Source organism: Bubalus kerabau, chromosome 14 (genome assembly GCF_029407905.1).
Source record: "Bubalus kerabau isolate K-KA32 ecotype Philippines breed swamp buffalo chromosome 14, PCC_UOA_SB_1v2, whole genome shotgun sequence".
In the NCBI taxonomy this organism is placed as follows: domain Eukaryota; kingdom Metazoa; phylum Chordata; class Mammalia; order Artiodactyla; family Bovidae; genus Bubalus; species Bubalus kerabau.
In genome coordinates this window covers 43167395-43180531 of record NC_073637.1, presented here as the reverse complement: position 1 = coordinate 43180531, position 13137 = coordinate 43167395, and the positions used below count along the sequence as shown (strand labels likewise).

Below are 13137 nucleotides of genomic sequence, written 5' to 3'. Positions count from 1 at the left end.
AGACTTGTTTTCTTGGATTCACCCTCAATGGGTAGAGATTCTGTCTTATTTAGCTGGGACCAGGGAAGGGAATGGGCTTCCCAGGTGGTGCAGTGGTAAAGAATCCACTGCCAATGAAGGAGATGTAAGATAAACAGGTTTGATCTCTTCTTCAGGAAGATCTCCTGGAGTAGGAAATCACAACCCACTCTAGTATTCTTGCCTGAAAAATTCCTCAGACAGAGGAGAATGGCAGACTACAGTTCATGGGATCTCAGAGGACTGAGCATAAGCATAGGAAAGGGAATGGCCCAAATACTACAGATTCTTATAGTTATCAAGAATTAGTAGATTTTCTTGAACAATTGTTTCTCAGTTGCTACACAACCCTGAAGGGAAAGACTACCCACTCCAGTATTCTGGCCTGGAGAATTCCATGGACTACATGGGGTCGTAAAGGGTCAGACACTACTGAATGACTTTCATACAGGACTATTTCAAGAAATGTCAAGTGATAGTTTTTTTTGTTTGCTTGTTTTTGTTTTTTTAAATAATTTTAAACAACTGTGGTTGTTTTATTAGGGAGAGGATCCTAGAACTTTTTTTATGTTGTGTCTCCCTAAATGTTTTTAATTTTGAAAGCATTCTTCTGCTTTGAAAACGATTGATTTTCAGAATGATTTTCTAAAATAAAGGTCTAATTTGAAATACAATCTAGTGCAGCAAATCCTACAATTTCAACTGTATTCATCTGTTTTCCTTAATGAACTGAGGGCAGATTATATAAGAGTAGGGAAAAGTCAGGGATTGACTAGGAGTGAGTAATTTTAGAGGTGAAAATATTGTCCCCAGATATTGGTCTGACTATGTATGTGACATATATCTCACATCTGAGCCATGACTTGGGTAATGGTCTGACTATGTATGTGACGTATATCTCACATCTGAGCCATGACTTGGGTAATGGTCTGACTATGTATGTGACGTATATCTCACATCTGAGCCATGACTTGGGTAATGCTTTTTGTTGTTTTTGTCATTGTCATCATCTTTGTTTGTTTTTTATTGTTTTCCTGGGGAATAGAATGGCTTTTTAAATTTAATCTATTATATGTGTTTACTTTATCCTGAAGTATTTCCATTAATTTCATTGTTTCATATTCTGTGGCATCTTCCATTCACTGATAATCCCTTCTCTGGAGATTTTCTTTTACTTTCTGGAATCCTTATTTCTCTTGTCCAGGTCTAGACTATTTTCTCTCTAAACCTACCATGGAGTTGTCATTCAGGAATATCATCTCAGATTTTTAGTTTTTTTCTACTGATTTCTAAATCTAATGTCTTTCTATTTCTTGATGAATGTCATCTTTTAGCCAGATACATCCTTAAGATGTTTTATAACAATTTGTGTTTTTATGTATCCTTGCATCTTTGAAAATGTCTTTATTTTGCCTTATTTTGATTAACATGTTAGATAGAGTGAAACTAAATTTCCTTCCATAGGCTAATAGTTTAGATGTTTTTAAGTGACTTTTTTTTCTTTTCTATTTGTGGATTTTTTAGTACTTTTTATCTTTTTTTTTCCCCCCAGAATGTGAAACTTCTCCTTGCTATAGCACGGATCTTACTTAAAAGTTTTCACTCTTCAAGTCATCCCCCCAACCTACTTATAAATTCCTAATTAAATAAAAGGTTCCTCTCTACATGTTCCTTATATTCCTTTATGTTCATCACTGCTTTATGTTCATCTTTTTCCAACTATTTTGTTTCCTGATATCATTCATTAAATATTTTAATATATAACTGAGCATCACTTAGAATATAATGTCCTTATAGTAATTTATAGGTTTCAGAAACCTTGCCAATGCCTCCCTTACCTTTTAGTCTGCCGGTTTCCCTGTATTCACTTCCTATTAGCTGAACAGGTCAAGCCATTCAGCTAATTCATGTATACTTAACTTGGCCTTAAACTTGGAGATCAATCAATCCCTATAGTTAGCAGGAATCAATAGATAACATATCAGTAGATTTGGGACCATGCATATTGGTTTCACTGCATTTAAATTGGTAAGAAAAATTTAATCTATATGGAGCAATTAATCTTAAAAGGTGTCACATTGATTATTAGTTCAAAGTAAGTTCATAAAAAATAGAAGATTTGAAGTGACTATTTTGTTGTAAAATTCAGAACTTGAAGTAGATCTAAATAGCTACCATTTACTGGAAACTTATTATGTGCCACAGTCTTTATTTTTCTTATTTGTAATCTATGCAGCCATTTTCAAGATATTGTTTCATAGATTAGTATATCAAACTTTAAAAACAAGTTGCTGCTCAAGTTTATCTGCATATTATTTACATTACTCTGCTGCTGCTAAGTTGCTTCAGTCATGTCCGACTCTGTGCGACCCCATAGACGGCAGCCTACCAGGCTCGCCCATCCCTGGGATTCTTCAGGCAAGAACACTGGAGTGGGTTGCCATTTCCTTCTCCAATGCATGAAAGTGAAACGTGAAAGTGAAGTCGCTCAGTCGTGTCCAACTCTTAGGGACCCCATGGACTGCAGCCTACCAGTCTCCTCCATCCATGGGATTTTCCAGGCAAGAGTACTGGACTGTGTTGCCATTTCCTTCTCCCTCACATTACTCTATCAGGGTGCAAATTCAAATATCTGCCAAAGCAATTAAAATTTCACTAGGTTACTCTGCTTTAAGGAAGTAGATCTTAGACCACAGAAGTTTAAATGGAAGGAGCAATAAGCACACAAAGGAATATATGTTAGCATGACCCTATAGGAGGCAGATTGTGCTTAGCTTAGACATTCTACAGGCTTTGAGGTTAAAGCATCAAGGAGGCAAAGGAAACAGGAAACGCAGAAGAGACAATAGCAGCAGCATTAATAGCATCATTTTATGATTCTATTTTGCCTATAGAGGGTGCACCCAAACACTATTCCTTCTTTTTTTTTTCATTTAAATTTATTTATTTTAATTAGAGGTTAATTACTTTACAATATTATATTGGTTTTGCCATTTAAAAGTACGATATAGTAATTTTCCCATTCCCTGGAGGGAAAATGGCAACTCATTCAAATATTCTTGCCGGGAATATCCAGTGGACAGAGGAGTCTGGTGGGCTACAGTTCAAAGGGTCACAAAGTGTCAGACATGACCGAGCACACATGCATGCATACTATCAGTTCAGCTCAGTCGCTCAGTCATGTCTCACTCTTTGAGACCCCATAGACTGCAGCATGCCAGGCCTCCCTGTCCGTCACCAACTCCCAGAGTTTTTTTTGTTTTTTTTTTTTTTAATTTTATTTTTAAACTTTACATAACTGTATTAGTTTTGCCAAATATCAAAATGAATCCGCCACAGGTATACATGTGTTCCCCATCCTGAACCCTCCTCCCTCCTCCCTCCCCATTCCATCCCTCTGGGTCGTCCCAGTGCACCAGCCCCAAGCATCCAGTATCGTGCATCGAACCTGGACTGGCAACTCGTTTCATACATGATATTTTACTTGTTTCAATGCCTTTCTCCCAAATCTTCCCGCCCTCTTCCTCTCCAACAGAGTCCATAAGACTGTTCTATACATCAGTGTCTCTTTTGCTGTCTCGTACACAGGGTTATTGTTACCATCTTTCTAAATTCCATATATATGCGTTAGTATACTGTATTGGTGTTTTTCTTTCTGGCTTACTTCACTCTGTATAATAGGCTCCAGTTTCATCCACCTCATTAGAACGGATTCAAATGTATTCTTTTTAATGGCTGAATAATACTCCATTGTGTATATGTACCACAGCTTTCTTATCTATTTATGATCCAGCAATCCCACTGCTGGGCATACACACTGAGGAAACCAGAAGGGAAAGAGACACGTGTACCCCAATGTTCATCGCAGCACTATTTATAATAGCCATGACATGGAAGCAACACTATTCCTTCTGAGCTCATCTTACTTGTGGGTACTCTACAACTTCTAAGGTAAGTTTAATTTCTGAATCTCCATGAGATTTTAGCAGCATTGTATCAATTACACCAGTCCAGTCATACCATACATACTTTGCTGAGGCATGAAATTCCTAAAGCAAGGCACAAAGACTTTCTTTCTACCATTTCAGACACAAGGTTAAAATGCAAATACTACTTAGAGGTAAGTAGTGTGAAATCAATAACAGATGTTTTTCAATTTTGAAAAGGAAGATAGAAAACAGCAATAAACCCTTAAGAAGGGAGAAGAGTTAGCAATTGTGAAGAGGCCAGAGACACACACAAAATATCATATTTCCCTTAAGGCCTTATACATACTTTAAAAAAAAAATGTTCTTAGGCAACCTGCGCAATGGACTTCCAAGCTGGCTCAGTGGTAAAGAATTCACCTGTAACTCAGGAAACGCAGGTTCAATCCCTGGGTCGGGAAGATCCCCTGGAGAAGGAACTGGCAACTCACTCAAATATTCTTTCCTGGGAAATCCCATGGAGAGAGGAGCTGGGTGGGTTACAATCCATGGGGTCACAAAAGAGTCAGGCAGCATTTAGCAACTAAACAACAACAACAACCTGTGCAATATCTATGAACATTTGACTATGTACCTTTATATAGATACCACTCTTTCTGAGTGTATTTTTACCTTTCCTGCCCTCCCTGCACAGCTCAATTTTACTACTATAATGATCAGTTGGGTGATGACCCAATAATTCTATAGGAATTGTAATATAAAATTTTGTATTTTAATGATCACAACATAAAGCATCACTTGAGAAAAGTGAACATATAGAGTGTTATGTATATTATAATAATTTATTTGTGTTATTATGCACTAGAGACATAAGAAACATAACTGCACTGAAAAATTTATGTTGGTTCATAATCTTTATTTCCTAAAATAATTGATGAGGCACTGAGTCAAGTCTTGGTAAGGATAATCTGAGTATTTTTTCTCCTCTTTTTGTGTCATCTACTGCTCCATCTAGATGTAAAGGTGATGTTTCTGAGGTTTTTGGGCAACCATGTTATTCCCTAATTTTTTTTTTATGGAACTGATGATTAGAATATATAATCTAAAAGGAAAAAATAGATGGAAAACCATTGAGGGTATTGCAAAATACAGTCAATCAAAAGAAATGAAGGATATAAATGACTTTAACAAAAACTCATGAATCCTTGCCCTGTTTCAAAACCCAAATTTCTTTCCAATCCAGAACTAGGGGAGAAACAGGATCATAAGAAGGAAAGAATGTACAATACCACAACAAGTAAATACAGTAAAGATTCCCCTGAACCTCATTCAAAGGCCATTTACTCAATGAGCTATACACTGGAGAAGGTTTATATTAGTACACAGGGAACCAAAGTGTTACCATGGTATTCGTATTACAGAAATGTATACATGAATCAAGTGATAAATGGAGTCCAGGCCCAAGGGTGACTCACAGTCAGTACAGTTGGTTCCCAGACACCAGCTTTAATTTTCAGTATAAATAATATACTTGGTAGTTGAAAGAACCTCCACATTAGTCACTTAGCCTATGCAGAGGAGTCATTATAGTAGGGAAGGCAAAACTATAAGAATCCTAGAAGATGTTAGCTGGTTACCACAAATTCAATCAAAAAGAAGCTTCATTGTCATGTGTTGTGTTAATGAACTATTTTTGCTAAAAAAAAAATTAGCATGACTTTAAGTACATGGCATGTGGCTTCTGAGCTGGAAGAAGCTTCTTTTCTATGCCTATCAGACTTGAGAATAAGAAGTAGCTCCCATTCATATGTGATGGGTCACATAATAGTTTTATGGCTTTGTCCCAAAGCTAGATTAACCTTCTCCCCTTCTGACATAATATAGTTTGAAAAGATTTTGGCCATCTGGATATTCTGCAGAATATCACTTTGGTCTGCTATATCAAAGCTATTATGTTAATCCAACTAGATGACAAGATATGGGAACCACATTTGAGACCTTGATAAAGCACATATGTTCTAGACAGTGGAAGAAAAACTGTATGAGGATTCGGGGTCTTGCCACATCAATGTAGTTTTGTTATAAATTCAATGATCTGATGCATGACAGGACTTTAAAAAAAAAAGACAAATGATTGTGTCTTTCATAGCCCATTGTGACTCACATCTTCCACTACCAAAGAAGCTCAATAGCTATAAGGCTTCTTCAGTTACTGAAGCCAACATATTCCCAAAGTGGGAATAGAGCCCTGGTTCTCTATTGAATAACAATGAAGGCTGCTAGCTGGGAGTGAGGCCCAGTGCTGAAAAGAACTCTTAGCAGGTGTAGGCTGTGTTGAAAGCAGCACTGTTGCTTTGGCATATTATCTCAACAGAATCTATGGAATTAGATGTTTTGCAATAGAAAAAAAAAATGCCACAGGGAGTTTAGGGCAAGCCCCTGTGAGAAAATTATAAGATATACCATAGACCCGAGAAATTTGGCATAAAGCCATGCTACCTGCTTCAGAGCTTTTTATTCCATCTGAAATATAGTCTCTGAAGTACTATTAAACCTCACGAGACATGCCTAATATGACCTTGATCATGTGGGCAGAGCTGCCCACCATAAGTTGAGTTTTGTCACAGTTACAAAGTCATAACTTTACACAGGCCTAGCAGAAATTCATCACGTGATAGAAGTGGTGCCTCTTGGATAGACAGGAGCAGAGCCAATGAGCACAAGTAAGCTGCACGAGTAGGTAACCTGACCCCCCTGCCATGTGATCCACCATTATCAACACACTGGTGCCTCTCCCTCACAGTATCGCTATACCATCAAAGGATTGTGACCTTAGGCCCAGCAGACATAAAAGGAAACAAATCAATCTTAGTACCTGTGTGCACTGACTCGGTTTTGTGGTTGAAACTGAACATGGACTCCTGCTGCATTTCAGCTTAACTTCATTTTGATATTTGGCAAAACTAATACAATTATGTAAAGTTTAAAAATAAAATAAAATTAAAAAAAAAAAAAAGAAAGAAAGACCCTTGTGTGGGAATATCCTTCTAATGGGCAATTCACACTGTGTGGCTCTCACCTTCCATGCTGCATGGAAAGAAAAGTGGCCTGATATAAGGATGTATATGGGTTCATGAATATCCTGGATGTATCAAGGAAGAACAAGCTTAGTACTCAGGTAATCTACTGATGGGCTTCCCTGGTGGTGCAGTAGGAAAGACTCTGCCTGCCAATGCAGGAGATGCAGGTTTGATTTTTGGGTTGGGAAGATCCCCTGGAGGAGGAAATGACAACCTACTCCAGTGTTCTTGCCTGGAAAATCGTATGAACAGAGGAGCCTAGTGGGCTACAGTCCATAGAGTTGCAAAGAGTTGGGCACAACTGAGCATGCACACATGCATGATCTACTGATACATCAGTTTGCAATCCTCTGCTTAATTTAATGATAAATAGATGGCAAGTTCAGCATCTTTAGCTTGAAAAGAGCATCATGACCATGGGCTTACTTTTCTATATTACACTTCATTTTATTATAGTTTGTCATTTTTATTTTTTTCTTTGGGCCACACTGTGCAGCTTGTGGTATCTTAGTTCTTCAACCAAGGAGTGAACCCAGGCCCCTGGCAGTGAGAGTGTGGGGTCCTAACCACTGGACTGCTAGGTGGCGGTGCTGTTAGTTACTCAGTCGTATCTGACTCTCTGTGACCCCATGGACTATAGCCCATGGATTCCTCTGTCCATGGAATTGTCCAGGCAAGAATACTAGAGTGATTTGCCATTGTCTTCTCCAGGGGATCCTCCTGACCCAGCGATCAAACACAGGTCTTCCACATTGTAGGCAGACTCTTTACCATCTGAGCCAACAGGGAAGTCCTTTGAACTGCCAGGGAATTCCCCAGACTTAATTTTATAATTTTTCCCAGGAAAAGGGCTGACCACAATACTGGTGGGGTTTTCCCAGATGGGGCAAACGGGCAAAAGCGCATGCTTCCACATGGATTGGGCTATAGTGAATACAAAGGTACACCACCGAGATCCTCCTTCCAGAAGACTGAGATACCCATTCTTCCAGCAGCTGGGAGTGTTGACTGCTGACAACTCACAGCTGGGCTCTTCTCCTGGAATTACTCTCAGCCTAAAAAACCGCCTCACCAGTGTTAGTCCTCTTCCTCAGGGGCAGTTCACATCAAACGACTAGTCAGTGATAGGGTTCAAGTCCTGCATCAATCTAGAACAACTTTAAAGGGCCATCACAACTTCACTGCAATAGGTAGTATTGGCTGCAATATCACTTGTAACTGTATCCCAATTCAGTTTCTCACTCTGCCCTATCCTCCTATCCTCAGTGCTTTAGTGGTCTGTTTGCTAAGAGCTTCCTAAGTTGTGCTAGTGGTCAAGAAGCTGCCTGCCAAATGCAGGTAGACATAAGAGATGTGGATTTGATTCCTGAGTCAGGAAGATGCCCTGGAGAAGGGCATGGCAACCCACTCCAGTAGTCTTGCCTGGAGAATCCCATGGACACAGGAGACTGGCAGGTTACAGTCCAGAGGGTTGCAAAGAGTCAGGCACAACTGAAGCGACTTAGCAAGCATGCACACATTGCTAAGTACACCCTTCTGCATGTAATCTTTGTCTTGAGTTCTGCTATGGTCTGAATGCTTGTATATCCTCAAAATTCATGGATGGAAATACTAATGCATAATGTGATATATTAAGAGGTGGGGCCTTTGGGAGGTAATTGGGTTATGTGGGTGGAACTCTGATGAATAGTATTAGTGCTTTCGTAATAAAAAGTTGCAGAGACAACTTTTCCCTGTGAGGACACAAAGAGAAGACACTTGTATACAAATCAGAAAGTAGACCCTCAGGAACCACCACATTGAACCTGCTGTTGCAATGATTTTGGACTTCTCAGCCTCCAGAACTGTGAGAAAGAAATCTCTGTTTACCAGTTACCTAGTTTGTGGTATTTTGTTTTAGCATCTTACATGGATTAAGACAAAATCTATTTCTGGGAAATCAACTTCTTGCTTCACTAATAATTAACTTTTTCCTACACTCTAGACAAAATTTCCACATGCTATCAGAATCAAGATATCACCCACCACCACTTAGAAAGTTCTCCTCTTTAGAGTGACCTCATCTATTTCCTGGGCTTCCCAGATGGATTAGCAGGTAAAGAAGCTGCCTGGAATGTGGGAGATGCAAGAGACACAGGTTTGATCCCTGGGTCAGGAATATCCCCTGGAGGAGGAAATGGCAACCCACTCCAATATTCTTGCCTGAAAAATCCCATGGACAGAGGAGCCTGGTAAGCTACAGTCCAAAGTGTTGCAAAGAGTCAGATACAACTGAGCATGTATGCATCTATTTTCTGCCCTCAGTTAATTGCCCATTGCATTTTTTTCCCTGTAAATTCTTCTTTTCTTTCCTACCTCCTCAGGTACTAATTTTTACTTCAAAGAATTATTTTAGTATTAACTCACTGTAACAAATACTTTTATTTTCTAAAAATACTCCCTCTCTGTGCCCTTAAAAATACTTGCATCATAAATACAACCATTAATATATTGTATTTTATATTATGTCGATTTTGTCTACATATTGGGCAAAGGGGGCAGTGCTCTGTGGTTTAAAAATTTGAGGAAATAGTCCTAAAATGCAATTTCCTACATTCAAATTAATGGACCTGTGAAAGATATGCTATGTGTTGCATGTACACTAAAAATGGGTTTTGAAGCCAGAAAGATCTAATTGTAAATCACAACTCTTCCACTTTATGTGAGCAAGTTATTTAATGTCACCAAGCCCCAAATTCTTCCTTCGTCTATGAACACAGCATCTTATTTTAGAGCAGCATTATAAAGATTAAACAATTCACTGAAAGAGCTTAGTATCTTTCTGAGCACATGGGTTCAGTACGTGATGAGTACTGTTATTAATGAAGGAACACCTTTTTATCTCCTTAGATCCCTAAGCTTGATCTTTGAATAAGGTAGGTGTTCAGTGCATGCTTTTGACATGACTTTTAATGAATATTCTCCAATACTTTTCATAAAGAAAACAGTCAGGATATTAATAATAGGTTTCTACAATGGTATTGAATTTTAAATCTCTGATGAAAAGGATAACAGCAAGGCAAATACTGAGTATGCCCCTGGTGATTTTCAATAGCAACGGCTTTAGAAATGTAAAATCTGGAAATATAGGGCTCTCCATATTTTAATCATGGGATAGTACTTGCGTTACCCATACCTAATCCTGCTTAATGTTGGCAGGTGATTTAAAGTTTATATTAATCCCAGCAAGTACTATGGAAAACCTATCTCCTCAACTTTGTTTCTTTGAAAATCTACCCCAACAAGATATATCATTTTCTTTGTATAAAACAGAAATCCACAGAGATACACATAATCTTCCTATTAATGCAATATTGGTGTAATGCTTGAAAAAAAAAAAAAACTAACTCTGGACAATGATAATAAAACACAATGTCAAAAAAAATGGAAATGTTTCAAGAACATATAAAATATTTAATATGTTTTCTGTAGAAAACTGTATCTGTTAAGGAATTTTAGAAATCTCAACTAATTTAGATAAAAAGCTATCCAAGAACCTTTAAGCATATGTGAACTTGAGGGAAATAATGTACTGCTTTTATAATTGCAAATATAAAGTCACTAAAAAACTATTAAATAATATAGAAATATTCACACTAAATTATAGAAGTCTTCTTTCATTTTTTTTTTTCAATCCCCTCCTCAGAAGTAACCCGTTTACAGTTTTTGTATATATTTTGTCTTTCCCATGCCTTTAATATGTCCATATTAACTATATTTTATTCATTTTTATACAGGACATGAAGAGTATCTTTCTTTCCATGGAGGCATAGCTGAAATAAATAAGGTATAGAAAAAAATGTTCCCTAATTAATAAATTCTTTCCTAGAACTTTGAATATAGTTAAAACATAAAGCAAGTTGTAGGAACTTTGGGAGGAAGGGATGTGTATAGAAATGAGAAATCTCTTTGTAGCTTGGTTTTAACACTTTCTTATCATCACTCCTTCAATTGTCCACCTTTTCTTTAATTTTGTCAAGGTTTCAAGAAGATAAAATGTGAATTTTCCTTCTAAAAAGTCTGAAGATCTGCACTTTTTTACTAGAGTTATACAGTTGAAATCTGTATCTTGGCTATGAAAAGGACCTCTTTTGAATTTTCATATATTTAAACTATGGATCTCTCAAAGTCTTTTGCAAATTATTGTATAATATTATGGTTAACTGAAAGTAAATGAAAAAAAATAAGAAAACAACAGCATTAAAATATTTTAGTTAGCTCCATTTCTTTTGCCATTCTATTCCTTTCCTGGCCATTGCTGTCAATCAAGTATAATTGTGAAATTGCCTTGTAGATGGATATAAATGGAGATGAGTTTGAAACTCATTTTCTCTTTTAGTCTAGTCTGAAAATTCAACTCCACGCCATTTCTTGGACATACAATGGATAACAGTCCTTTATTTAAAGGACATCTGGTCATCAATATAATTTGATTTTCATCTACAGGAGGCTAGATGTGTATGTGTGTGTCTGTGTGTGAGTTCAGACTAATACTGAAGACCTAAGCATATGAATGATCATTAGCAGAAATAGTAAAGGAAGTTAAACAAGGAGATTATAATAAGAAAATGCAATAATGGGAAACTTGCTTAATGAGGACATCGGTGCCAAACTACATTATTCATAGGACATTCTGATTAGAGATAAATGTAAAATGAAACCTACATTCCTTAGTGGAAGTCTTCATTTACATTTCAAATAAATACTATTACTCCAACCTTTGGCTGAGAAAATGAGCCTTCATACTGAATAACTAAAGACCACCCCCGCAAAGAAAATGTGTACCAAATATATTGTTAAGTAATAAATGGAGGAGTCAAGTACATTTTCTTGATTTTAAGAGTTACAATTTATTGTATATCCAGTACAAAACACCGTTAATAAATGTAATAAATTCAGGACCTCTGTGCATGAAATTAAATATGACTATAAATAGATTTATATATTTTTATCATTTTATTGTATTCCAACAGTTCCTCTTCTCATTTTGGGTCAATCAGCTCTACTGATGAAAGCAAAGTGATAGTGAGACCTGTTTATGGATTATAGATTTTCTTATTTTTAGGTTTCTTGGCCATTAAAGAGAATCACAAATACTACAAAGTGTAGATGAATTATCTCAGAACAAATACACCCAGTGAGTGTGTGTATGTGTATGTGTATAGAGCAGTATGCTTATCCCAATCACCTGTGAAAATTTTGCACATTTCAGAGTTTCTTTTGGATATAGAATATGACTTGAGACTGATCACTTGGTTGAGAGCTTCCTGCAGGAATCTAGGAACCAAGAATTGAGAACAATTGGTAGAAGAGAAGCATCTGAGTAAAACTCCAAGCACTAATTATACTTTTATACAATTCTATTACTGAAGAGAATCCATAAAAAGAAAAGATACCAAAGATACTTTTTTGAATGGAGCATAAACTTATACATGGACTTTTGAGTGGAGAATAAATCATTCTTTGTGAAGAAAAAGTAAGGACTGGAAATCATTCTTTGATAGGATACAGAGAAAGAAACAGATACAATATATTTTAAAGTTAAGAAAAAGTAGACTGTTAAACTCTTTGGTATTTGATTCCCTTTGGCTTATTAGTAACCATTGTAGAACTTTCTTCAGAAGGAAAATAATATATATATCCTTGAGAAGAAAATACACAAGAAAAGTTTTAAAAATCTTAGGAAATTTATAACTAACTAGCAATGATTAATGATATTGATATTAGACATTGAGAAAAAAAAAGTCTTAAGAGAATTTGAACTCTAGTCTTGTGCTAGGAAGACTTCCATGATACTTCTGTGGGTGGTTTGAAAAACATGTTAATGCTATCCTTGCCCATTACCCAATCTTTGACCTTTGGTAACGTTTAGATGTAGGTGGGTAACAAAGAAATTAGTTTTCACATAAGACACATATCTTACTCAGCATTAAATTTCACTAAGGATCCATGCCATCATGAAATACAGATAAAGCAGGAAGATGTGTGGAGTATCCTGTATGGCTCAACTTCTTTCCTGATAGGGTATCATACTTTCTGATTGGATATAGATTGGGTTGCTCAAGAGGTTTCCA

The 13137-nt window shown here is 36.8% G+C and overlaps 1 long non-coding RNA gene across 2 annotated transcripts; it reads left to right on the top strand.

The window, feature by feature from the left end:
* The first annotated feature begins 8094 nt into the window (after window positions 1-8094).
* LOC129627236 (uncharacterized) lies at window positions 8095-12539 on the top strand. Of its 2 annotated transcripts, none has more exons than XR_008702501.1 (5): window positions 8095-8214; window positions 9009-9119; window positions 9914-9939; window positions 10801-10850; window positions 12276-12539. It is a non-coding gene; the product is annotated as an uncharacterized LOC129627236 (long non-coding RNA). The 2 variants fall into 2 exon arrangements; XR_008702500.1 differs by lacking the exon at window positions 12276-12539 and adding an exon at window positions 11044-11228.
* Window positions 12540-13137: the final 598 nt, after the last annotated feature.